The sequence below is a fragment of the Hibiscus syriacus genome, unplaced genomic scaffold, assembly GCF_006381635.1.
Source record: "Hibiscus syriacus cultivar Baekdansim isolate YM2019G1 unplaced genomic scaffold, ASM638163v2 tig00000132_pilon, whole genome shotgun sequence".
Classification (NCBI taxonomy): domain Eukaryota; kingdom Viridiplantae; phylum Streptophyta; class Magnoliopsida; order Malvales; family Malvaceae; genus Hibiscus; species Hibiscus syriacus.
In genome coordinates, this window is record NW_024061764.1 from 729,910 (window position 1) to 754,813 (window position 24,904).

Genomic DNA, 24,904 nt, shown 5'->3' on the forward strand with positions numbered 1-24,904 from the left:
CGGTCAAAGCGCCTTGCATTTAGCAAGGAATTCATCATTTCATTCAAGGACAAAGAACATACAAGTTCAATACCATTTCATTCGTGAAAAGGTGGAAGAAGGGATGGTAGATATGCAGAAGATCTATACCAAAGACAACATAGCAGATTTCATGACGAAAGCGATCAACGCTGATAAATTTACCTGGTGTCGATCCTCCTGTGGCTTGTTAGAGACGTAAGCAACATGAAGGTACAAGGTAGAAAGAATGGTGTGAAGATATGATTGTTCCAATCAAATCTTCAAGTGTGATATTATTGAAAAAGAAAAGAAACAATCGGTGCATTAATGCACAGAATTTTTACTTGTCTTTTTCAACACCTTCTGGACCCAGTCGAGCTGCAAGTAGCCCTTGTTTGAGCCCCTACATAATTAAAGGCGTTTTGTCAATTTTTCTACATCCCTTCGTAAGTTGTATACCATAACATGCAGTACAAAAGAAAGCCAAGGCTAGTCCCTAGTGCCCACAGTTAATCACTGGATTTCCCTTTGTTAAGTGATGAATCGTTGTTGGCAATGATAAAATTGTCAATTATTGGCCACGATGGTCCCTTGTTTCTTTTTCCAGGAGATTTGGGACGGTTGGTCTATACTCATAATAATCCCGTTACCGACTTTGAACAAGCTTTTTCTGGACGGCCAGCAACCACATACTATATGGCAATACGACGACTGCAATTATGAGGTTAGACTTTGGAGTTACATTACAGGTAATCCATTGCAACAATAGCAAAGATGTAATTGAAAACTAAAATCGGCTGAGGGGAAAACTTTAAACTTAATTAAACTCCAGTTGTTTATTTGGCTTAACTTGAACATTGTCGGTGTAGAAGATACTCTCTAATTCATGTTCAATGACATGATACCAACTGTTTCAATAAAGTCTGATTGCTAGCCCACCAGCTGTTTCAGCAATCGGGAAATAGATCATTTTTATAATCCATTTCATCGATATTGCTCATGTTAATGCTATGGGCGTTGCTTGAATCCATCTTTGAAATCAAAGACCAAGGGCCTCTATCTTGCCTTTGGTTCAGGAATGGATAACAAGGTACATTTCCATCATAGAGAAGCTCATTTCTTCTACTTCCTTTGGGATTCAAACAATAAAAGCTACAGTGCTGCTTCTGTAAGAAATTGAGAGGCTTCAACAGTCGTCTGAAGATGCATTCTTACCTCAAGGTCAACTGAAATGCCACCAATCTAGATCCGTACAAAGTATAAATATAAAATAAATATGCAACCAAGTGGATAAACATTTATAAACTCTCTGGATCTGTAATTATGGAAATGGAATCTCAATATTATTCATTAGTTTTAAGCATGAACTATTTATGCCTGCATCCGAGTGACACAAGGTATATTCCAAACATGAGAAGACCAAAAGCGCCAAACTTTCAATATCCCAGACACGTAAATGGAATTAGAGTCACAGTTTCCTCAAACGATACTGGAAACAAACAAGAATCTAAAACGAATTTCAATAAATAATAATGCAACAACAACAACAATAACTGCACATTGGCTTGAGAAGGATTGACAGCATTCCCTCCAAGGAATTAAACTACAAATCAGAGTATCAATCAATAGAACGACTCCTTTTCAAGATCAAAATTACCTCATATGAGTCCCTATGAATTTTATTACCAATAGACACTGTTTCAATCAATCTAGGTGTTAAAAAGGAAAGAAAGTCAAATGGTAGGCATGTCCACCAAAAAACATCTTCCTATTGCTTGAAATGCTGGTGAAAATGACCCAGGATTAGCTTCTGTCGCTAGCATTTTGGCTGAATTTAGCTACTTTGATGCGTGAGATAAGAGACTCCCCGATATTTGATAACCCTTTCCTACCGATCAACTTTACACCAAAGTTGCGATGTAACAAATTCATCCTGTTCCCATCTCCATTCACTTCACTTAACTGAATGATCTGCTTCTTCGTCATCAAACCATAAAGACACAAGTGACCGGACTCTAATTTATCTAAAGGTGTTTAGATCCAATCCGATAAAAAAAAACCAAAAACCGATCCAAAAAATCGATAACCGAAAAAAATCGAAACCAATTTTTGTTTTTTTAACCGATCGGTTCGGTTTCGGTTTCGAAATCTGGAACCGATCCAAACCGAACCGAACCGATATCTATTACAATGAAGTGCGACACCGTTTCAAGTTCCTATGTTCTAAAATGTTGTTGCAAGAGCCTAGAAAATAGTTTTCCATGAACAATTGCAATTAATTCTGTTAGTTGACTTGCCATTTCTAGTATTTACCTTGTTTGATATAAACATATTGTTTACAGATTTATGCCAAGTTTATAGGCTAACTTATAAGTGTTTCCATATTTCTTGTATAGTTGACTTTCCTATTAAGAATCTTGAATATATATAATATAGGTCCCTAAAGCTGTAATCAGATTATTGAAAATGCAAGAGATTCTTTTACCTACTGTTATGCCGATTTACAAATTCTAAATGCAAGGATTTTAAAGTATTGTGTTCATCAACAATGTTTATTCGATCGATGTCAGCTTAGGATGTGAAATGGTGAAACTGTTTGACCCCCTTAGGCAGTGTTGTTGCTTTGAATTATTTTGAAAAATTAGAATCCAAAAACCGCACAAATCCAAACTGAACTTAATTGGATCGGATCGAATCCGATTTTTTTAGAAACATCCAAACCTCAAACATTTGTACTTTCGGATCGAATAAATTTTTAGCCAAAAATCGATCCTAACCGACCTCGGACACCCCTAAATTTATCCCCCCTAAAACATGACCCTTATTAATGAAAGAGATCTAATATCATCTGAATGGGGATCATATAATGCTAAAAAACTCCCGAATGTCAGGTCAGGGTTTTTAAACAATTTATTCAAACTATCACATCTCGAAATCATTATTAACTTTATCAGTCAGATGCAACGACCTCCTCCTTGCCACTCTAAGCATGTTAGTAGCCTCTCTCATGCCACTTAAAAATGCTCCATGCAGTGTGGCAGGATACTGCATATTAGTGGCCTCGCTTGCAAAGAAGACTTGGTCATCTCCAACACTCTCAGCAAGATTATCATAATCATCCCCTGATGAACCAATCGCAACATGGGAGTAAGATCCATACGTGAAGAAATCCTTCTCCCACCGGGTACAAACAACCTGATCAGAATTAAGAATCACAATACCTTTCGGATGAAAAATGATGTGCAGTATGTTTAAAACCCTTTTCACAAACTCAACAGGAGACATCTGTTCAAACTTGATTGATGCCTCTCCAGCAACAAGAGCAACAAGGAGTGGTCCACCTGACATGAAAGAATATCTATAAAACAAAAAGAACTCGTCTCTTACATTGGAGTCTTCTGTCAAGTGACCAAAAGTATCAATCTCTCCACCCCAAAAAATGTACGGAAACAACATAGCTACCTTATTCAGCAAACCAAATCCTAGCCTCTGAATGATATCCTTATTTCTTTAAACTCCCAATGGAATAGTGCAAAGAGCCATGTCCCCACAAAATTCCTGGCTACTGGCATAAACCCTAACACAATCAATCCCATACTTGATACTCTGCACAGTCCTCCCATAAAAAATGGGAAGGTCATCTACAAGAGCTCGAACGAGCCTCTTATTGCCACAAGGTATAAAACAATGATCACCACCCATCTCATATGGTTCATCTTGATCCCAATAGGCCATTGATAGATTAGCCATCAAGGAAGCATTAGCATATTCTAGATTAGCAAGATGTTAATTCAACAACATATACTCTCATGTGAATCCTCGACGACCTTAAAACATTCCTAAAGGCTTCTAGTGGTTTCCCTAATGGAACATTAACTGATATAACTTCCTCAATCATAGAATGCCTAAGCTTATAACCCTGTCCAACAACTTATTAAAAGAAACTTCTATCCTAGAATCAACATCAGCATCTACTGCCTTTCCATCAGGCAAATACAAAGGGAAAATATCTCGCACCTTATGAAGAGGTAATCCTATTTCTCTTGCAAGAACCCCGAGTGAATTTTCATTTATTCCAGTGAGAACACTACCATCAAGATCCGTGGCAACTACCACCTATTGGAGGAATATCGATTGTAACCATTTGTTACAAGTGGAGTGTAGAGTGTTGTGTACTTTTAGTTGTTAGTCTGTTAACAGGTTATTGTAGAGTTGTTGACAAGTTGCTAGGGTTAACTACTTGTATGCAAGCACTATAAAAAGGATACTCACATTGTATTGTTGAGATGATCAATTACATAATAAAAATTTTATCTCCCTTTTTATTATTCCATTATGGTATCTATCGCTGGTGATCTTAGGGTCTCTTCTTAAGCTTTCGTTGCTTAAAGCTCTTCGTTCATGGAGTTTCCAATTAGTAGTGCCAAAACCTTCTCTCATAAGAAAATCAATGTCATGCTTGATGAGATGAACTTCCTTCTTTGGAAGAATCAGATGTTACTTACTATCCACGGTCATCGGTTAGAACGCCTTATCACTGGTACGGTTGCGATGCCGCCTATAATTATTGTCGATGATGATGGTGTTGTTCGGATTAATGAAACCTACGAGGAGTTTGTTGCGTAAGATAGTGCCCTTGTTTCACGGCTTCTTTCAACGATTAGTGTTCATCTTCTTCCTCAGTTCGTTAATGTTGAGACTACATCTGCTTTATGGAGTATTGTCTTATAATTCTTTTCTACTTGATCCACGACTGCTGTGATGAGCCTTCACTACAAATTACAATCATTGAAGAAAGGTGGTGACAGCATGAGGGTTTACCTCACTCGTGTTAAAGAAGTGTATGATGCCTTAGCATCATGTCGCAGTCATGTTCCTTATGTTGAGCGTATTGCCAGTATTTTAAAAGGTCTTCCTCGTGAATATCAGTCATTCATTGTTGTTATCGCTACTATGAAGGAGATTGTGTTGCTTGATGACATATATACAATGTTGTTTGATGTTGAGACTCAGCTTGCTGGTTTTGATGAGTAAAGTGAGGTGATGCCGATGAGTGCTCATATGGTTCAAGGTGAGGTTCGTGGTACCTCTTCTTTCAATAATCTCTCCACTCCGTGATCTACATTTTCTCCCACTCTTAGATCTCACAATGGTGATAGAGGTCATGGAAGGTCGCTTGTTCAGTGTCAGCTATGTGGCAAACTAGGACACCTTGTTGATCAATGCTGGTACATATATGATGAGGATTTTTCTTGTGTTACTTCTGGAAATCGATCTCAGTACAGAAATAAATCTTCTAGATATGGCTGTGAGTCTTGTGGTAAACGATGTTCAGGCTCATCTGGACAATCTCGGGCAAAAGCTGCAACTACTTCTGACAGTGCTGATCATTAGGTGGTAGACTCTAGTGCCACTCATAATGTTACTTATGAAGCATCAAATGTTCTAGATAAGTCAGAGTTTCATGGTTCAGGTAAATTGGTTGTTAGCAATAGTATGTCTCTTGATGTTAATATGATTGGTCGATCATGTGTTTCTTTTTCTTCTCATGTGCTTTTATTGAATGATTTGTTGCATATACCACAAATAACCAAAAACTTTCTTTCGGTTTCTAAGCTTGCTAGGGACAATGATGTGTTCCTTGAATTTCATATCAATCGTTGTTGTGTTCGAGATGAGAAGACTAAGAGTATTTTACTTCATGGTGAAGAGAGTATAGGTCTCTATTCGTTTGCGATGAATAATAATATATATGCTGAAGTTCATGTTGCATCTATGGAGGGTTCTTTAGATGACCTATGACACAAACGTCTTGGTCATCCTGCTGCTCATACTTTAGCTAATTTGTCTAGTGCACTTGGTGTTAAGTTTCAGTTTAATGTAAATGAAGAATGTACTTCTTGTTACATGGGCAAGATCCACAAACTTCCTTTTGTTGAATCAAATACATATTTTTCTTCTCCGTTTGAACTTATTTACATTGATTTATGAGGACCTCCATATGTGGCTTCCAATGACTTTCGGTATTATGTGTTATTTGTAGATGCATTTACAAGACATACATGGCTTTATCTTATAAAAAGTAAGGATGAAGCTGTTATAGCATTTGATTTGTTTTGAAGGCTTATAGTTAATCAATTTGGCCAATCTATTAAAGTTGTTCAGAGTGATTGGGGAGGACAATTTTGTAGTTTATCTCCTATTTTAGAAAAGCTAGGTATTATTCACTGGTTGAGTTGTCCACATACATCGGAACAGAACGGTGTTGTTGAATGAAAGCAGCGTCATATTATGGAATTAGCTCTTGTGTTATTAGTTCAAACATCCATGCCCATTAAGTATTGGTCCTATGCTATTGTGTCTGTTGTCTACTTAATCAACCGACTAACAACTAAACGTACGCAACACTCCGCACTCCACTTATAACAAATGGTTGCAACTGATATTCCTCCAATACCACTCCATCTCATTTCATCTTCCTTGTCTGGAGGGCGCATCCTACCTCCCAAGATGACAACTTTAAACCCCATCGAAACTAAATGTTTCACCGCGACCAAACCAGAAAGACCCACACCCATAATCACCACGTTGGTTCTTTCCACACCATCAAAAGACTTCAACTTCGCTTCTTTAACAGCTCATGCTAAACTAAAATTAATGTAACCATGTTTGAGAATAAAATTGTATGATGCATCCACTAGGTTTTTGTGCTCAGCTCGAATTACTTCAAGAGCGTGCTGATGCGTCAACCAGCTAGATATATTTGGATCTCCAATGAGCCAAAATGTGATTTCTTACTACGATGTAGTTAACTTGCTCTTGGCCTCCGACCCTTGACACCACGTTGGCTTTAATTTCCTCTTCAGTAAGAGAATCAACAAGAAACCGATGAAGGATGCGATTAAAGCTACGGTGTCTATTTTTTTAGCAAGGGCCGATGTTTTAGGACGACAATTCTTTGAGAATGATGGATTGGAAATGAGTTCAGTAAATAAATGTTTCCTACGGCGACAGTTACGAATAGGTGGACCAGGCTCAGTGGGGTTTGAATTAGTGTTATGAGGTTGCTCGTCGGGGATAGAATCGGAGGATTCATCCTGGGTATCCGAAATAGGGGGTCTAGTGTCCTAATGGGAATTTCTAGGTCGTCATGATTGGTGTTTTCTGGTGAAGAATCGTCGTCGGAAACAACATCGTTAAGGTTCTTGGAGGTGTCTCGGGGAGGCTCCATTTTCGAATTTTGGGTGTGAAACTGTAAATCAAATATAAAAGGGTTAATTATAAAATAAGTATTCAAACTATATTATTTTCACGAATAGGTGCCTATTATATTTTTTGAATGATCCATGTGCCCAACATTACAAATGTTACCACTTTCGGTACCCAAACGGTAACTGTCGTTAATTTTCTCGTTAAGGGACACGTGTTATATTTTGATAATTTTGAATTTTTAAATTAAAAATATTATTATATTTATAAAAAATTCTAATTTCTCTTAAATTATAAAAAAACTCAAATTCATAAAAATCATAAATTTTAACCTTAACCCTCCGCCGCCGACTTAGTCTTTGCCATCCTCATAGTCATATGTTATCGCCGATTGGTCGTCATAATCGTGTGGGATCGTGATTTTCATCCTAGGGTTTGCGTGATACAAAATGTCGATTGGCCGTCGATAGATTGTGATTTCATAGGGATATTAATCGTCGGAGGTAGGTGAGGTCCGGTGGAGCTTCGCCGACAACAAATGAGTCAATCAGCATGGGTTAGAGGTTGAAATGAAGGTTTTCAAACTTTTGGGGCTATTTCAAAATTTTTGTGTAAGGTTTTTTAAACATATAATTTTAATTTTTTAATTTTAATTAAAAATTTTAAAATTACTAGAATATGACATATGTCACTTAACAGAGGAAGTTAACGGTGTTTATGGCTCAGACACCTAAAGTGGTAATGTTTGTAACGTTAGGCATCGAGATCATTCAAAAAATACTATAGACATCTATTCATGAAAAGTGATATAGTTTGAGCACTTATTTATATAAGGTAATTATAAGTGGTAACATATATTTTGAATTTTAACTATTCGATCATGACCTTTAATTGGCATTTCCGTGGAAGTTCTCTTTCCCAACACATTATTGATCGCAACTCTTTTTCTCCTCCGGAACATCTCGCTGCAATTGTACCTAGCCATTGAAACTCTAAGGAAGCCAAAACGCATACCTTGACGATTCCTTTTCAACGGGATAAATGCATCTATTATATCGCCATAAGCCCCAAACGACACCCACAAGCCCTTTCAATGAAAATTTTCCGTTAGGTTATGAACGTAAAGGGTGAAACACTTCGAAGATCTTTCTCTTATCAGACCACATCGCCTTGATTAAAAATTTGTTGACTTGGAAAATATTTCAGAGAACTCATACATGTTAAAATGGAGAAACCTTACTAACTGAACTGCAAATTGGGTTAAGCTTGAACTTATGACGATCCCCACACTAATACCATTGTTCGAGCCTCCCAAGGATTATTGCAGCGTCAGTGGGACGTCTGTGTAAACCATGCAACCATATTGGAGATGCTCTGGTTTGGTCCAAAGGTTGTCAAGACTTATTCATGGTTGGATACAAAACCCATTGTTCATTAACATGTTCTCTCTTTTTAATTAGTAGGCATCCGATTTAGATTTTAGAGATGGAATTAAACCTTGTATCAGTAAATCCAGACAGAGCCATCACCTGCAACAATTCTCCTTATAATTATCAAACCAAATGCTTTATTCTAAATTTCAAGTTTTTTAATCTGAGGCTACCTTTAGATTTTAAATAATAACTCTGTCCCCAATTAATTCTAGCACAAAAGCAAGCTTATCCTGTCCCTTCCAAAGAATTTAGAAATTGATCCTCTAATTTTTATATTTATATTAACTAATAAAATACATTTTGATTGGATATCACGTTAGTATTTCTATTTTACGAATATTTTTTCTTATTTTACGAGTTAAGAAAGTCACATTATTTCCATATCGAATACAAAGTTTATACTCCAATTAATGTATGCAATCATATGTTTCTCCTTTGGAAAGTCAAACAATTCTATCTTCATTTGAGTAACAATTGCAAGCTAAAATGGAATTAAGATTAAGATCACAGAAGCAACTTGTGGTTTCTAATCTCACGATTACTAAAGCTAAACAAATGCTAATTTGAAGATAAACTATGTGTAAATTAGAAAGGGTTGTTATACGATGTTCATTGACAACTTACCGGAGAAACTTCATTGGAACAGGCTTCGGGCCGTATTCCGCTCTCATGGAAACGTGATTGATTCCTTCATTCCAACAAAAAGAAGCATGGGGGATTATTTTGGGTTCATTTGATTTGCAACGCTTAAAGAAGCTAGAAGTGTACTATCAAGGTTGAATGGTGTTTACATTTATGACAGCGTAGTTGGTGTTTCTATGACTAAATACAACTCTCGACAATTATATTGGAGAAAGGTTACACCTGATATTTATCGAAACCAGCAAAGAAGTTATGAAGATGCCATAAGGAATGATCTTACTTCGGTAAAAGGTGTGAATGATGAAGTAAAACTTCAAGCGTTAAGAAATTGTTTAGTAGGTTGGTGTAAGAACTTTGTTACAATCAGAAATGTCAGATACCCGAAATTTCTAAGTATCAAAAAGTCAGTTCATGTCCCAATACATTATATTTAGGTTCCCACAAGTCGAATACTTATAAAATCCGAATACTTATATTTTTAGCACACAAATATTGATTAATTTTTTTTATTTTTTAATTTATATCATTTAAAAAATCACATAGAAAAATCATAAAACATAAAATTTAAAAGTCTATAATATATAATTCACACAGAATTTAGAAATTCAAATTACACAATTCGAAGATAAAACTTAAAAATTCAAAACAATACAATTAAATTTAGAATGATTTGAGGTTAAAATAAATAATTTGTGAAATCAGTTGTAATGTTGGGTGAAATAATTTAAGAAATTAGGAATTTAGAGTGTTAGAGTGAATTAATCTGAAAATTATGAAGGAAAAAACTAATCTAAAATAAAACAAATTGAGAACCTGGTGCCCTCCGAGGGGTTGAAAATTTTGGCCCATTACCGACTCGTGACCCATGAAAATAGTGGATCGGATACTCGGCTCGAGAATTCGGGTTTTTTTAAAGAAAATGATAAATTACAAATTTAATATCTCAACTATGACTTTTGTTTCGTCTTGGACACCAAAGTTTTTTTATTTAAAAGCATACCTAATGTTATGTTGTGATTTCATTTTGGTCACGTACTGCTAAAAAGTCAACGATAATGCTGACGTATCACCGTAAGATAATGTCACGTCATCATTGATTTTTTTAAAACGTTAAGTTAATAATTATGTTAATTTGTTAACGAGGATGACCAACATGATATCAAAACATAATGTTAGGTATGACTTGAAAAAAATAATTGAGTGACCAAGATAAAATAAAAGTGATGGATGGAGCACTAAATGTATAATTTATCCTAAATAAATTAATTTTTATCTGAATCGGCGAGTCAACAAATAATAATTTAAATACCCTAATCACAAACCTACTTTTATCATCAACAAATAATAATTTAAATTTTCAAAATTTAATTTAATTAATTTATAAAAAAAAATACTAATGGAATAAAATGTTTGAAATGTAAATTAAGGTAATTACCCACCAGTGTGTATATATATATATATATTAATGAAGCCTTGGCTTTGTTATTAGGTTTCTTTAATTTTAATACTTGAGGAGACCAAATCATTTTCCCTATTGACCACGTAAAACATTATGGCTTTCGATCAAACAATACATGACCGATATTTCTCTAGGTTTTCGATTTAAACCAACCGATTTAAACCGTCCCTTCTTCCACATTTTCACGAATGAAATGGTACTGAACTCGTATGTGCTTTGTCCTTGAATGAAATGATGGATTCCTTGCTAGATGCAAGGCGCTTTGACTGTCACAAAACAGAGAGACATACTCTTGATTGTGCCCAAGCTCCTCCAATAGCATCTTCAACTAGATTGTTTCTTTACTGGCTTGTGTAGCTGCTACATATTCTACCTCTATTGTGGATGTAGCCACAACTGATTACAATTTTGAAACCCAGCTTACAGCTTCGCCAGCAACTTTAAACACATATCATGTAGTAGATTTGCTTTTATCCAAATCTCTTGCATAGTCAGAATCGACATACCCATTAATAAGTAAGTTTGATCCTCTGTAATATAATGCAACATTTGAAGTCCCTTTGATGTATCTCAAAATCCTCTTTATTGTATTCTAATGTTCTTTGCTTGGATTCGCCATGTACTGACTAATCACTCCCACTGATTGTGCAATGTCTGGTCTTGTGCATATCATAGCGAACATTAAACTTCCCACTGCCGATGTGTATGACACTCGAGACATTTCCATCCTCTCTTGTTTACTGCTAGGACTCATACTGGAGGATAATTTGAACTTAATAGGAAGAGAGGTAGAAATTGGCTTACAATTTTTCATGTTGAATCGTGACAATATCTTCTTCAAGTAATTCTTTTTTGAAAGTCAAATCTTCCTATTACTTCTGTCTCGGTGAATTTGCATCCTTAGAATCTTGTTTGCTGATCCCAAGTCCTTCATTTCAAATTCCCTAGCCAATTGTGCCTTCAATTCTTCAATATGATCTTTGTTGGGTCCTGCAACCAACATGTCATCCACATACAACAACAATATAACAAAATCGTTATCACCAAACCTCTTGAAATAAGAACAAATGTCTGCATTAAGTCTGTTGTATCCAAGGCACATAATGAAGGAAACAAATCTCTTATACCAACACCTCGGCGCCTGATTTAGACCGTACAAAGATTTGTTCAACCTACAAACCAAGTTCTTCTTTTCATATTCTTCAAAACCTTCAGGCTGGAGCATATAAATCTCTTCTTCAAGATTTCCATAAAGAAAAGTTGTTTTAACATCTAGCTGCTCTAGATGTAAGTTCAATATAGCACACATTGCCAAGACTACTCGAACTGTTGTTAGTCGAACCGCAAGAGAAAAGATTTCATTGAAATCAATATCTTCTTTTTGAGTATATCCTTTGACTATCAATCTTGCACGATACCTCTCAACTTGATCGCCACCATTTCGCTTGATTTTGAAGACCCATTTGTTACCAATTGGCTTCCTTCCTTGTGGTAGTGGTACAAGGTTCCATGCATTATTTTTATGAAGGGTTTCAATTTCTTCTTACATCGTCATCATCCATAGTGAAACATCTAAGTTGTTTATTGCCTCCTGGTATGTTGATGGCTCACAGTCCTCTGTTAAAAGGCAATATGCAATATTTCCTTCTATAACATAATCCGAGTGCCAATTGGGACGTCTTCTCACACGATCTGATTGACGAGTTGTTGGAGCTTCAGAACTCTCTGGTTCTTGTTCATCACGTGTTAGTTCTGCTTAAGAAGAATCTCCTTGTTCAGACTCTTTTTCCACATGTATCTGTGTAGTCTCTGACTTTTCAGCGCTATCATTGTCTTCTTTTCTTTGTAGCTTATCTTCTAAAAAGATAACATCCCTGCTGATGATCACTTTGCGGGCAGTGGGATCCCACAAGCAATACCCCTTTACACCATCAGCATACCCTAAGAGTTTACATTTCCTTGATTTTGGATCCATCTTTGAAATTTATTGGGAGTTGTACATCACGTACACGATACTTTCAAATACATGGAGATTTGAATAATCAGCTGGTTTACCAGTTCACATCTCCATTGGTGTCTTCAGCTCTATTGAAATTGATGGAGCTCAATTCACCAAATAACAGGCGGTATTAACTGCTTCTGCTCAAAATGATTTTTCTAGACCTGTAGCCCCCAACATTGCTCTTGTTCTTTCTAACAAGGTTCTGTTCATCAGCTCTGCCACTCCATTTTGTTGAGGAGTGTTCGCCACTGTGAACTGTCTTTTGATGCCTTCTTTCCTGCAAAAGTCATCAAATTCTTCACTTATTTATTCTCCTCCATTATCTATTCTGAAACACTTGATCTTATTTCTAGAATCAAGTTCCACCCACTCTTTGAAATTTTTGAAAGTTGAAAACACATCTTACTTCTTCTTAATAGGGTATACATAGCATCTCCTGGAGTATTCATCAATAAATGAGACAAAGTATTTTGCTCCGCCTAGGGATGTAACTGGTGCTTGACATACGTCAGAATGAACCAATTCTAGAATACTTTTGCCTCTATAATTTGACGTGTTAAATTTCAACCGGTGTTGTTTACTTGTTATGCAATGCTCACACAAAGTAAATGATACATTTGTTAAGCCTGGAAGTAGCTTTTGATCCACAAGGACTTTAATTCCTTGTTCTGACATGTGTCCAAGTTTCTGATGCCATAGCATTGCAGAATCTGAACTACATGAGGCAACAGAGGCTTCTGCTTCTAGCAAAGTCTCTCCCTTCAGTATGTACAAGTTTGCTGTTATCTTTTCACCTTTCATCACCACAAGCGCTCCACGGAACACATTCATGATTCCTTTCCGTGTTTCAATCTTGCTTGCATTATTATCCAACAATCCGTAGGATAATAAATTTTTCTCCAGGCTTTTAACGTGCCGCACATCTCGAACAACTTTAATTGTTCCATCATACATCTTCAATTTGATGGTTCCCACGCAAATGATCTCTAAGGCATGATCATTGTAACTATACACAAATCCTCCTAAGACAAGTTCATAATGATAGAACCATTCTCTTCTTGAGGTCATGTGATATGTTGCTCATAAATCAATGAGCCATATATATGCAAATCTATTTATGTCTTCCACTGTGGTTGACACTTCACAACATAGAGTATCTCCATCATCTGAAGTGTTTGTGGTATTGCCTTGTGGATTGGAGTTTTTACTTAGACTCCAATAATCCTTCTTCAAGTGGCCCTTCTTTCCACAGCTGTAGCACTTTAAATTCTTTTTTCTTCTCGACTTTGATCTACCATATTTGTGACTCCTGCTTTGGCCACGTTCTGTTGATATCCCTCTCATCGTTGTCAACGCTTCTGCTTGTTGCAGATTTACTTGTCTGTCTTCCTTGTTCTTGCGTCGATTTTCTTCTTGTAGAACAGCAGCTACAACGTCAGCGAAGACTAGACTGGTGACATTACTGTTTGTCAAGTTGATGATGAGTTGATCATACGAATCAGGTAGACTTTGAAGTAGAAGTTCAGCACGTTCTTGTTCTCCTATTGTACATCTTAAGGATGTAAGCTGAGAAAATAAAGTGTTCAGTGTGTTTAAGTGCCCTGTCACTGAAGTAGATTTTGGCATCCGGAGAGTGTACAATTTCTTCTTAAGGAAAATTTTATTGTGCAACGATGTAGCCTCATACAATTTGGTGAGATAATCCCATATCTCCTTAGTTGTCTTTTTATCCTCGATGCTTGAAAATACTTTATCTGCTAATGTTATATGAAAGTTTGCTATAGCATTCCCGTCCATTTCGATCCATTTGTTGTCATATGTGAAATCTATCGGCCTTTCACTGATAGCCGCTAGACACCCGTCTTTCCTCAGGATGACATTCATTTTCAATTTCCACAATGAGAAATTTCTCCCATTGAAATTTTCAATATCAAATTTCATTGTCATAGCTTCTATTACGGATAGCTCCCACTATTTCACTATCGTGAATAGTTCTCTAGATCCTTCAAAGAATGGGTAATAACTTCTTACTTTCTTATGTTGGAGGATTCACCTTTTGGTGGAAACCACAAAGATAATAAGTAGATATTACACACTCTAATCTGGCTCTTGATACCAATTGTTGCGAAATACGGCTATCGGATAGAGCAAAATCGCAACTGATAATTTGAGAAAATAAAAATGAAGATAAAGAAGACACAAATTTTACGTGGAAAACCCCTAAATAATACAGGGTAAAAACCACGGGCAACGGTAGAAGAATTTCACTATGAGAAAATAAGAATTACAACTTCTCTCGATCTAACAAGGAGAAAACAATAACAATTCTCTCTTGATAAAAAAGGAGAAAACAACTCTCAAGAAAACTCTCTAAATTCTTTAGTATTGAGAGAAAACTAGAATGATTTAGGATGGTTTTGAAGCTAAATGAGCTAGGGTATTTATAGTTGAAGCTTAAGGATTAATCTTAGAAATACCCTAAAGTGTAGGGACTAAATTGCAATTATCCCTTTATCAAATGTCAACAAAATCAAGCTAAATTTTCCATAATTTTTGGTGTGCACCGAAAGCCACCAATTTCAGCCATTATTGATGACTTTCAACATTTAAGCATTTTGTATAATTATAAGGGGGTGATCCGTTAATGGAGCTCTGATGATAAAATAGATGGATGATGGTGATAGATTTGATGGTACAAATTTGTTGACGGCAATGAACTAGTGAGTAATTTATAAATTTAAGATTAAAAATTTTAGGGTTTTTTTTTATATAAATGATGGATTTATGAGTTTTTATTAGAAAATTAAAAACATATGATTTTTTTAAATAAAGGAAATTAAAAATAATTTTATGTACAATGTTTATAAGTCTATATATATATATATATATATATATCAAATTTTAAACTAATAAGTTAATAACTAAGGATTTAATGATGAGGTATGACAATATTATTTAATTTTTGTTAAGAAAAGTGGTTGGCGTTTTCAGGCGCTTGCTTTCTTTTCCAAACAAACCCCCTAATCGTCCACCAAATCCACCAATCTCTTAACACTTCAGGTCCATCTTTCTTCCATGCATATCACACCCCTTAATTTCCCTACTGAAAGTTGAAATCACTAAGCTCAAAGCCTGGTCGTCCGATCCCGATAACCGAACCTCAGCTTGGCTTTTTGATGGTTTGAGCCGCCTAAAGGACTTTCAAGATTCCCTCCACGATATCCTTCAGCTCTCACACCTAGGAGTTGTTGAACCATAAGCGTGAATGGGTCGAGATACTCTTCGAAGATTTCCTACGTTTTGTCGACGTCTATAGGATCTTCCAAACATTGTTTCTCTCGCTCAAAGAAGAACAACTATGGACGTGGGTGGCTCTAAGGAGAAATGAAGAACTCGAGGATCGCAACAAATTTGAAAAGTCATAAGAAGATGGCTAATGAGATAGCTAAGCTCGTGTCTGCTATCTAATGCATCGTGCGATACTCATTCCTTACATCAGACACATTACAATAACAACAATAACAATAAAACCATATTCCCATATGTAATGGGGTAAGGGGGAGGTAGAGTAGTAGGTACGCCCCCAACGCCAGGTTGAGAGAAGCTTCCGTGGAAGACCTCCGACAATCAGAAAATTAAAAATAAGGATAAAATGCTATGCGTGTATAAATAAATAAATGAATGAATAAATACATAGTTGAGCAGTCTTCATATGCGCGTGTGTAATGGGAAGTAATTCCTGCAAATAAATCTCTACGTAAAAATCTCTGCATATAGACAGAAACGTAAGACCCGACTAAATTTAAAAAGGGGAAACAAGAAGAGAATGATACACAGAAGTCAACGATAGCCAGCTACGAGAAGGAATAAAGTCAAAATGGGTTAAAACCTAGACTAAGGCATAGTACTCTGCTATCCTAGTTCTAAGCCTTCATAAATTCCAATGACATAAACGTATAAGAAGTAGAAGTCATGGAAATTACTACAAAGGCATTAAAAGAAGACGGAGATGATACACCCTATGGATGTGACCCGCATTACTCGGCTACCCTGGTCTTAAGTCTCCATACTTTCCTATCAGAGGTCATGTCCTCGGTAAGGGCTAAATCCTTCAAATCAGATCTCAAACAGTCTTCCCACTTCCGCCTTGGTCGTCCTCTCCTTCTGGGACCGTCGACTATAATCGACTCTACCCTCCTGACCGCTTCCGAATGTTGTCTTCTAAGGACATGCCCAAACCACCGTAGTCTTCCCTCCCTCAATTTTTCGGATACAAGCACCACCCCCAAGGACATCCTAATAGCAGAGTTTGGTGTCATGTCCCATAGATTCCTACCACATGCCCATCGGAGCATTCTAATTTCTGCTCCCTCCATCCTCCTTACGTGATCCTTCTTGATTGCCCAACATTCTGATCCATACAGCAACGCTGGTCTTATTGCCATTCTATAAAATTTTCCATTAAGTTTTAGAGGCACCTTCTTGTCACACAAAACTCCAGTAGCAGCCCTCCACTTTAGCCATCCCGCCTTTATACGGTGTGTAACGTCATCATTTACACCCCTATCTTTATGTATCATAGACCCTAGGTACTTGAAACAGGTCTTTGAGGGGAGAACGTGTCCTTCTATGCATACTTCTACATCTTCATCGTTTTGGTTCCCACTGAAGTTTGAACATAAATACTCTGTCTTTTCAATATTGACCTTTAGACCTTTTTCTTCCAAAGCAGTCTTACAGGTAGCCAGTCTACTATTCAGCTCTGTTTTTGTTTCAGCAACTAGGACAATGTCGTCAGCGAAAAGCATACACCATGGAACACCGTCTGGTGTTGCACAATAGATGTCGTCCATAATCAAGAAGAAGATGTAAGGGCTAAGAGTCGACCCCTGGTGGAGTCCGATTTCCACCGGGAATGCCTCGGTGTCGCCAATTGTAGTCCTGACGTATGTAGTAGATCTACAGTACATATCACGAATCGCCCGGATATAAGCAGTTGGGATCCGTCTCGTTTCCAATGTCTTCCAGATCGTATCTCGGGGAACGCTGTCATACGCCTTTTCAAGGTCAATGAACGCCATGTGAAGATCTCTATTTTCCCTCTATATTTCTCCATAAGCCGTTGCAGTAGATGAATCGCCTCCGTAGTAGACCTGCCTAGTATAAAGCCAAATTGGTTTTCCGAAACCCTAGTAACATGTCTCAACCTAGCCTCCATCACCCTTTCCCATAGCTTCATGGTATGGCTGAGTAGTTTAATACCTCTGTAGTTGCCACAACGTTGGGGATCTCCTTTATTCTTATAGATTGGTATCACCGTAGACTCTCTTCATTCCTCTGGCATCTTGGCAGTCTCTAAAATAATATTAAAGATATTGGTTAACCACTTAACTCCCTCTTCTCCTAGGGCCAACCACACAATGATAGGAATTTGATCTGGACCAACAGTTTTGTCCCTCCCCATCTTTCTAAGAGCCATTTTGACTTCCTCAAACCCAATCCTACTTGTAGGGTAGTCATTGGCCGCAGTAAGATGATCGGCTGGCCCATCAACGGTACTATCTGTACAGGGAGAGGCACCGCCATTAAATAATCCAAAGAAATAACTACCTCAAACCCTCTTAATATCATGATCTTTCACTAAAATATTTATAAAATACAATATTTATAAAATATTAGTTTTTATAATCTTATTTTAATTATAAATAGATCACATATTTATTTTTATAACCCACGTCGATAGTTGTTCTTTGACCGAGAGAAACGATGTTTGGAAGATCCTGTAGACGTTGACAAAATGTAGGAAATCTTCGAAGAGCATCTCCACCCATTCACGCTTATGGTTCAACAACTCCTGTGTTTGTGGGAGCAGAAGGATATTGTGGAGGGAATCTTGAACGTCCTTTAGGCGACTCAAACCATCACAAAGCCAAGCTGAGGTTCGGTTATCGGGATCGGACGACCAGGCTTTGAGCTCAGTGATTTCAATTTTCAACTTCCAGCAGGGAAATTAAGGGGTGTGATCTGCATGGAAGAGAGATGGACCTGAAGTGTTGAGAGATTGGTGGATTTGGTGGACGATTAGGGGGTTTGTTTGGAAAAGAAAGCGAGCGCCTGAAAACGCCAACCATTTTTGTGGAGCTGTTTGATTTGGTTTGTAATTTGTGTGTGCTTTGACAGGGAAATTGAGAAATGGCGGGGAATTATAAAGGGCGGAGGACAACTAAGGCGCACGCACGAGGGGCAGGGTGAGGATCGGGGCTGGGGAACTGGATCTGCGAATAAATACTTCTAGTTGTTGTTAAAAATAGAGCCGCTAAAATAAATCGTAAGGCTCGTGCCATGTGGGTTTTGGGTTGCGAATCAAGGCGGCTTTTAGGTTTCTTTTACTGTGGAAAGGATGAGGATACACCACGTGGTTGCGACACTCTGGCTCCCTATACTCAATACATAAAGGCTTAAAATCCAGTGCTTGTTTTGTTGATAGTTGTGTCGGTTAACTAATAACAGTATGAGAGTGCGATGCGATTGATTGTGATATATATTGGAAATAATAACGGTAATGAACTTTACTGATTTTTTTTAATGTAGAATTATGATATATTCATTAGTAAAATAAAACAATATTAATAACGTTTGTTATGTGTAAATATTAGATAAATATATTTATGACTATCATAAATAAAATATAACAACGAGCGATCATTCATATTCTGAAGAGTAAAAATGTGAATGGTTGAGGCAATGACATACAAAGACAAAGTACTCCGACGTCCCCAATCACTAAACATAGAGGAGAAAAACCTGATGAATATCCAAAACAAACAAATGGAAAACCAGTCCTCCTTTAACTACAGTCTTATCCGACATAGATATCTAACAATTAACGGAATATCATATACACACGAACGAAGAAACCGTGCATCTAAAAAGTAAGCAACCAAAAAATTCTATAGAACCACAAACATATAAGAAGACCAATGAAAAAAATCTACATTGAGAACTTAAAAATATCAATAGTCATGATACTTTTTATCAAAGGGCAAGAGAATATATTATTATAAATATACTTTTGGAACTTTAATGGATTATAATGGAGAAGATTATAATGACGACACTATGATGAATTATAACGGAGAAGATTAAAGATATTTTATTTTACTATTACTTATTGGAATAATCATATTTTTGGCCTTTCAATTTTATTAATTTAGTAATCTTAATTCTTAAATTTTAATTGTTTTTTTAATCATTTTACTTTTACTTTTATTGTGGGTCTCAGTTCCCTTGCTTCCAACTAGCTTATTATACAAAAACAAACATATAGAGGATTTAGCTGTCATATTAAGTATAAGAGAACCACCCCTCTGCAATCAGAACTACATATCGACAATCTGCCCTTCATTTAAATAAAAATAAATAAAAATCTTTTGAAACGCGTGAGGTTCTGTAAGTAATCGCTGGAAAACGAAGCAGATTATGCAGAGCTAACCTATAATGTTTCACACTGTACAAGAGGATTACATGAAGCTTAAGAATATCTGAATAATAATGACTATAAACACCCACAGAAATAATTTTAAAGTCAACTAAATAATGCATGGTTCGATTAGCCTTTCTTCATGGATGGAAATGCATGACTACGGATTTTCAGTGAGTCTCAAACAACTCTAGAAAATTCACTTTGAAAAAACAAGTGATTTCGAAGTTCCAGATCCTTTAAGAAGAGATTGTAGAAACCTTCCACATAAAAACCAAATTTTTAAAGACGAATATCACTGTAAAACACGAATAAGAAATCTTAAAAGCCCAAAATTCATGTGAAGGAACTTCCTGGATATATGCACTGGTAATTGACTTCTCTATTTTGTGATTCTTTTTGCTTGAAGTCATTTTATGTTTATTAAGTCTACTCTTTATTTTCCTCTTAATTCCAAATTTGAGTTTATACCTTGAACTGTATCTGTCATAAAATGAAATAGGACTATTTCATATTCGGGTGCTTTTAGTTCATTGATTGGTCCTTGTATAATAAAGTTGGCAGGACATGGGCTGTCACATGTAATATTGAGTATGATGGGCTAATTCTGGTTGTCTTTTTCTTTGAAACTAATTGGATCCAAACAGTTATCTTATTTATTTATGATTTAAAAATATTTTTTTAAAGTAAACATATATATATATATATATTAATAATATAAAATTTCTATATAGGATGGACACGAATAAAATTTCAGAATGAATACAATCAATGATTTGAGTTTTTTTTTTTTGTTGGTGTAAGTTTTAAGACCTGGTTAGACTAGGCTTGTTACAAAAAAGAATCTGCAAATTGTTTTTTCTTGTGTTTCAGATTTTTGTCAACAGGAGTCCTTCGGCAGAGTGCTGGCACAGACTCAACTGTTAACTTATGTCTGGCTGCTGCATCTGTTGGTGATGAATCAACCTCTTAAAGATAGTCTTATTATCCTTTATGTTTGTTTTAAAAGTACGAGGGTAATCTATGCTACCTCTGTTTTCTAATAAGAGGGGGTTCAAATTGTGGTCATGGTCGTTTCATTTTTACCGCGATTGTAGACATAACAGACGCTATTGCGGTAATTACGGGTATCGCGGTCATACAATAACAGTTGTGGAGGGCACCTATGACGGACGCTATTTGAAACCCTACAGTTAAAACTAACCTAACAGGTCTTGACCTTATTCCCAGGACTTGCTTGGAGTTAAGTGATACTTTGTATATTTGCTTCATTGACCTATTCAGGTAACTTCCAGTTTTTGAGTATAATGATACGGGCAGGTTCACTAGCACGTAAATGGAGTGCTTTAAGGGCTAGTGACATTTGCAGCCTTGATCAGTGTTCACACTAAGAATATCACTATTTTACCTATATTTAACAGTGAAATGAAAATTCAACGATCTGTTGTTCTTTACACCTATCTTGTGTTACTTGGAGCAATATCTTTGAAGCGTCTCCAAACCAAGTTTCGGACTTGATAAAAAATGGCCATCCAAATTCAAACCATTGACCACACGGCCACAGGGCCACGAGTAAAATGCAAGGTTTGTGCGGGTCACTGTTGAACCAAAAGCAGCTGGCAGGAGAAAAAGTACTGAATTGTCTCGGGAAAAGTGGACTATATGACTAATATAAATATAAAGATACTTAACAAAGTTGGTTTAGTGCTATCGAAAATGTTGAGTAATAATAATGTTGTAGGTGAAAATCATGAAGAAATTTAGCAACTGGCAAACTTAGCTTGTCGGTAGGTATCGAGACCTTGTAAAGAAGTATCGATACATAACAATATAACAAGTTGAAGTTTGAAAAACCGGTTTCAATTTGACAAAATCGATTTTAATTTGACAAAATCGGTAGAAATACCTGAATTGTTGAAATTTGTATCGGTACTTTTCTAAGTATATGCATCAAATTATCGATACTTTAGAAATTTAAAAGATTTGCAATAATAGCGCCTATAAAGTATCGATACTTTAGAAACATGTATCGATACATGACAATATAACATGTTAAAATATGACAAAACCGGTAAAAAAGTACCGGATATGTTGAAGATATTAATACTTTTATAAGTATATGTATCATATTATCGATACTTTAGGAATTTAAAAGAATTGCAATAATAGCGCCTATAAAGTATCGATACTTTAAAAACATGTATCGATACATAACAATATAACATGTTAAAATATCACAAAACCGGTAAAACGCTACCGGATACGTTGAAGGTATCGATACTTTTATAAGTATATATATCATATTATCGATACTTTTAAATGAAAAAAAATGAAAATGTATCGAAAGTAACGACACCTTACACAAAAGTATCGAGACTTGGGTAATTGTACCGATTAAATATAAATAACATATCCTGTTAAAATATCAAAGGTATCGCTACATTTCCTCTAAAAATAGATAGAACACGACCGTAGATTTCGAAATTGAAGGGTATTAGTTGCTGCGAAATATAAGGAAAGCATTTTTAAAGCGTAGTTGTTTGTTTGTTGCTGCAGTCAAATCGAAAAGTATGTTGTCGAAACCCTAATTTTTTTATTATTACAATAATCGAAAATAGGGATTTTATGGGTTTGGGGTTTTCGAAGTAAAGAATCATTTGAGACCGATTACAGGTAGAAAGTGATATTCTAGGTAGAAAATAAATATCGATACTTTTATATAATATTATAGGTAGAAAATGATATTGTAGGTTGTATAAATGTACCGATACTTGTAGTAGAGAGTATTTCCATTCGTTTGAAGGAAAACCTAGGTTTTTTAGTATTACATTATTTGTAAATAGGGATTAGGGTTTATGGGTTTGGGGATTTCGAAGCAAAGAAGGATTTGAGACCGATTAGAGTTAGAAAGTGATATTATAGGTAGAAAAAAAATATTGATACTTGTATATAATATTATAGGTAGAAAATGATATTGTATGTTGTATAAATGTACCGATACTTGTAGTAGAAAGTATTCCGATTCCTTTGAAGGAAACCGTTTTACTATAAGATTAGTTATCGATACTTGTATATTGAATAAATTGTATGTAACATGTATTTGATTTGATTTGCATTAATTTAATGCTTGAATGTTCGTAAACTAATATATAAAGGAAAAATGAAGTCAACGGATCTTGCAATTGTTGTTCGCGAAGATGACATTGAAATGGAGTCCGAGAGTATCAACAGTGAAGTAAATCGAAAGCAACCACTGGTAGATATATATACTTCTAGTAAGTATCAATTTATTTTTGTTATTGTTGTTGAAATGGTAATTGAATTGAAATATTTAATAACTTTAAATTGATTAAATGTTGACAGTATGACTGAATGTCAAAGGATGAAGGAAGCTGGTAATCACAACATCGGTTTGGTATGTAAAATGAAATTGACATTGAGTATTATTTAGCGTTAATGTATTGATTAAGAAACCCTAAACCCCATTAACAATTTTCTTTGCTTTATCTCTTTCAAGTGCATTGTAGATGTCTTTATGTGTAAATCCAACATTCTGATAATCCATATATAAAGAGAATTGTAGAAGTAATATGCAAATTTACAATGCACACGGTAAAAGTATACTGGTATAATGATAATAGCATAAACTTTTATATATATATAAATACTTTGTTATATTGGCCTTTATAGGGTTTAGGGTTAATTTCCAATGAAAACGGTTAAAGTCAATCGGTATTATGATAATATACGTAAACAATGTACATGATAATATGTTGATAAAATTTAATAACAAATCAAGTAATTAACCAGTTATGTTATCGTCGGTTCTAAGGCTCCATCAGCTTTAACTTTGGTTAATTCCACATAAAAACTCAAACAATATGAATGTAAAATGTATCGACACACGCACACACACGCACACACATATATTTTCCATACTTATAATTTCGAAACCTATTACTTTAAAGTAATATATTAATTTCCAATAAAAACAGTTAAAGTTAATTGGTATCATGATAATATGCGTAAACAATGTACATGGTAATATGTTAATAAAGCTTGATAACAAATCAAGTAATTAACCAGTTATGTTGATAAAGATTAAACTTTGATAATATTTTAGGTGTTACTTAATATGTTGATAATACTTATAATAAATTAAGTAATTAACATATTTTGTTATCGTAAAATTTCTAAGACCCTATCAGCTTTAATAATGTGCTACCTATTACGTTACATAAGTGCTACTTAATATGTTATTATGCTTAATAATGTTTCCAGTAATTAACCGGTTATGTTATCGTTGGATTTCTAAGGCTCTATCAGCTTAAACTTTGGTAACATTTTAGACGTTACTTAATATGTTGATAATACTAATAACAAATTAAGAAATTAACATATTTTGTTATCGTAGGATTTCTAAGGCCCCATCAGCTTTAATAATGCGCTACTTATTATATTACATAAATGTTACCTAATATGTTATTAAGCTTAATAATGTTTCTAGTAATTAACATGTTATGTTATCGTCGGATTTCTAAGACTTCATCAGCTTAAACTTAAGTAACATTTTAGGCGTTACCTAATATGTTGATAATACTAATGACAAATTAAATAATTAACCTATTTTGTTGTTGTCGGATTTCTAAGGTCCCATTAGCTTTAAAAAACGCTACCTA

At 35.5% G+C, this 24,904-nt stretch overlaps 1 pseudogene; it reads right to left on the reverse strand.

Annotated features, from left to right (window-relative positions):
* Window positions 1–1,708: 1,708 nt before the first annotated feature.
* On the reverse strand, window positions 1,709–7,231 carry LOC120124634 (annotated as a pseudogene).
* Between the last annotated feature and the right edge of the window lie 17,673 nt (window positions 7,232–24,904).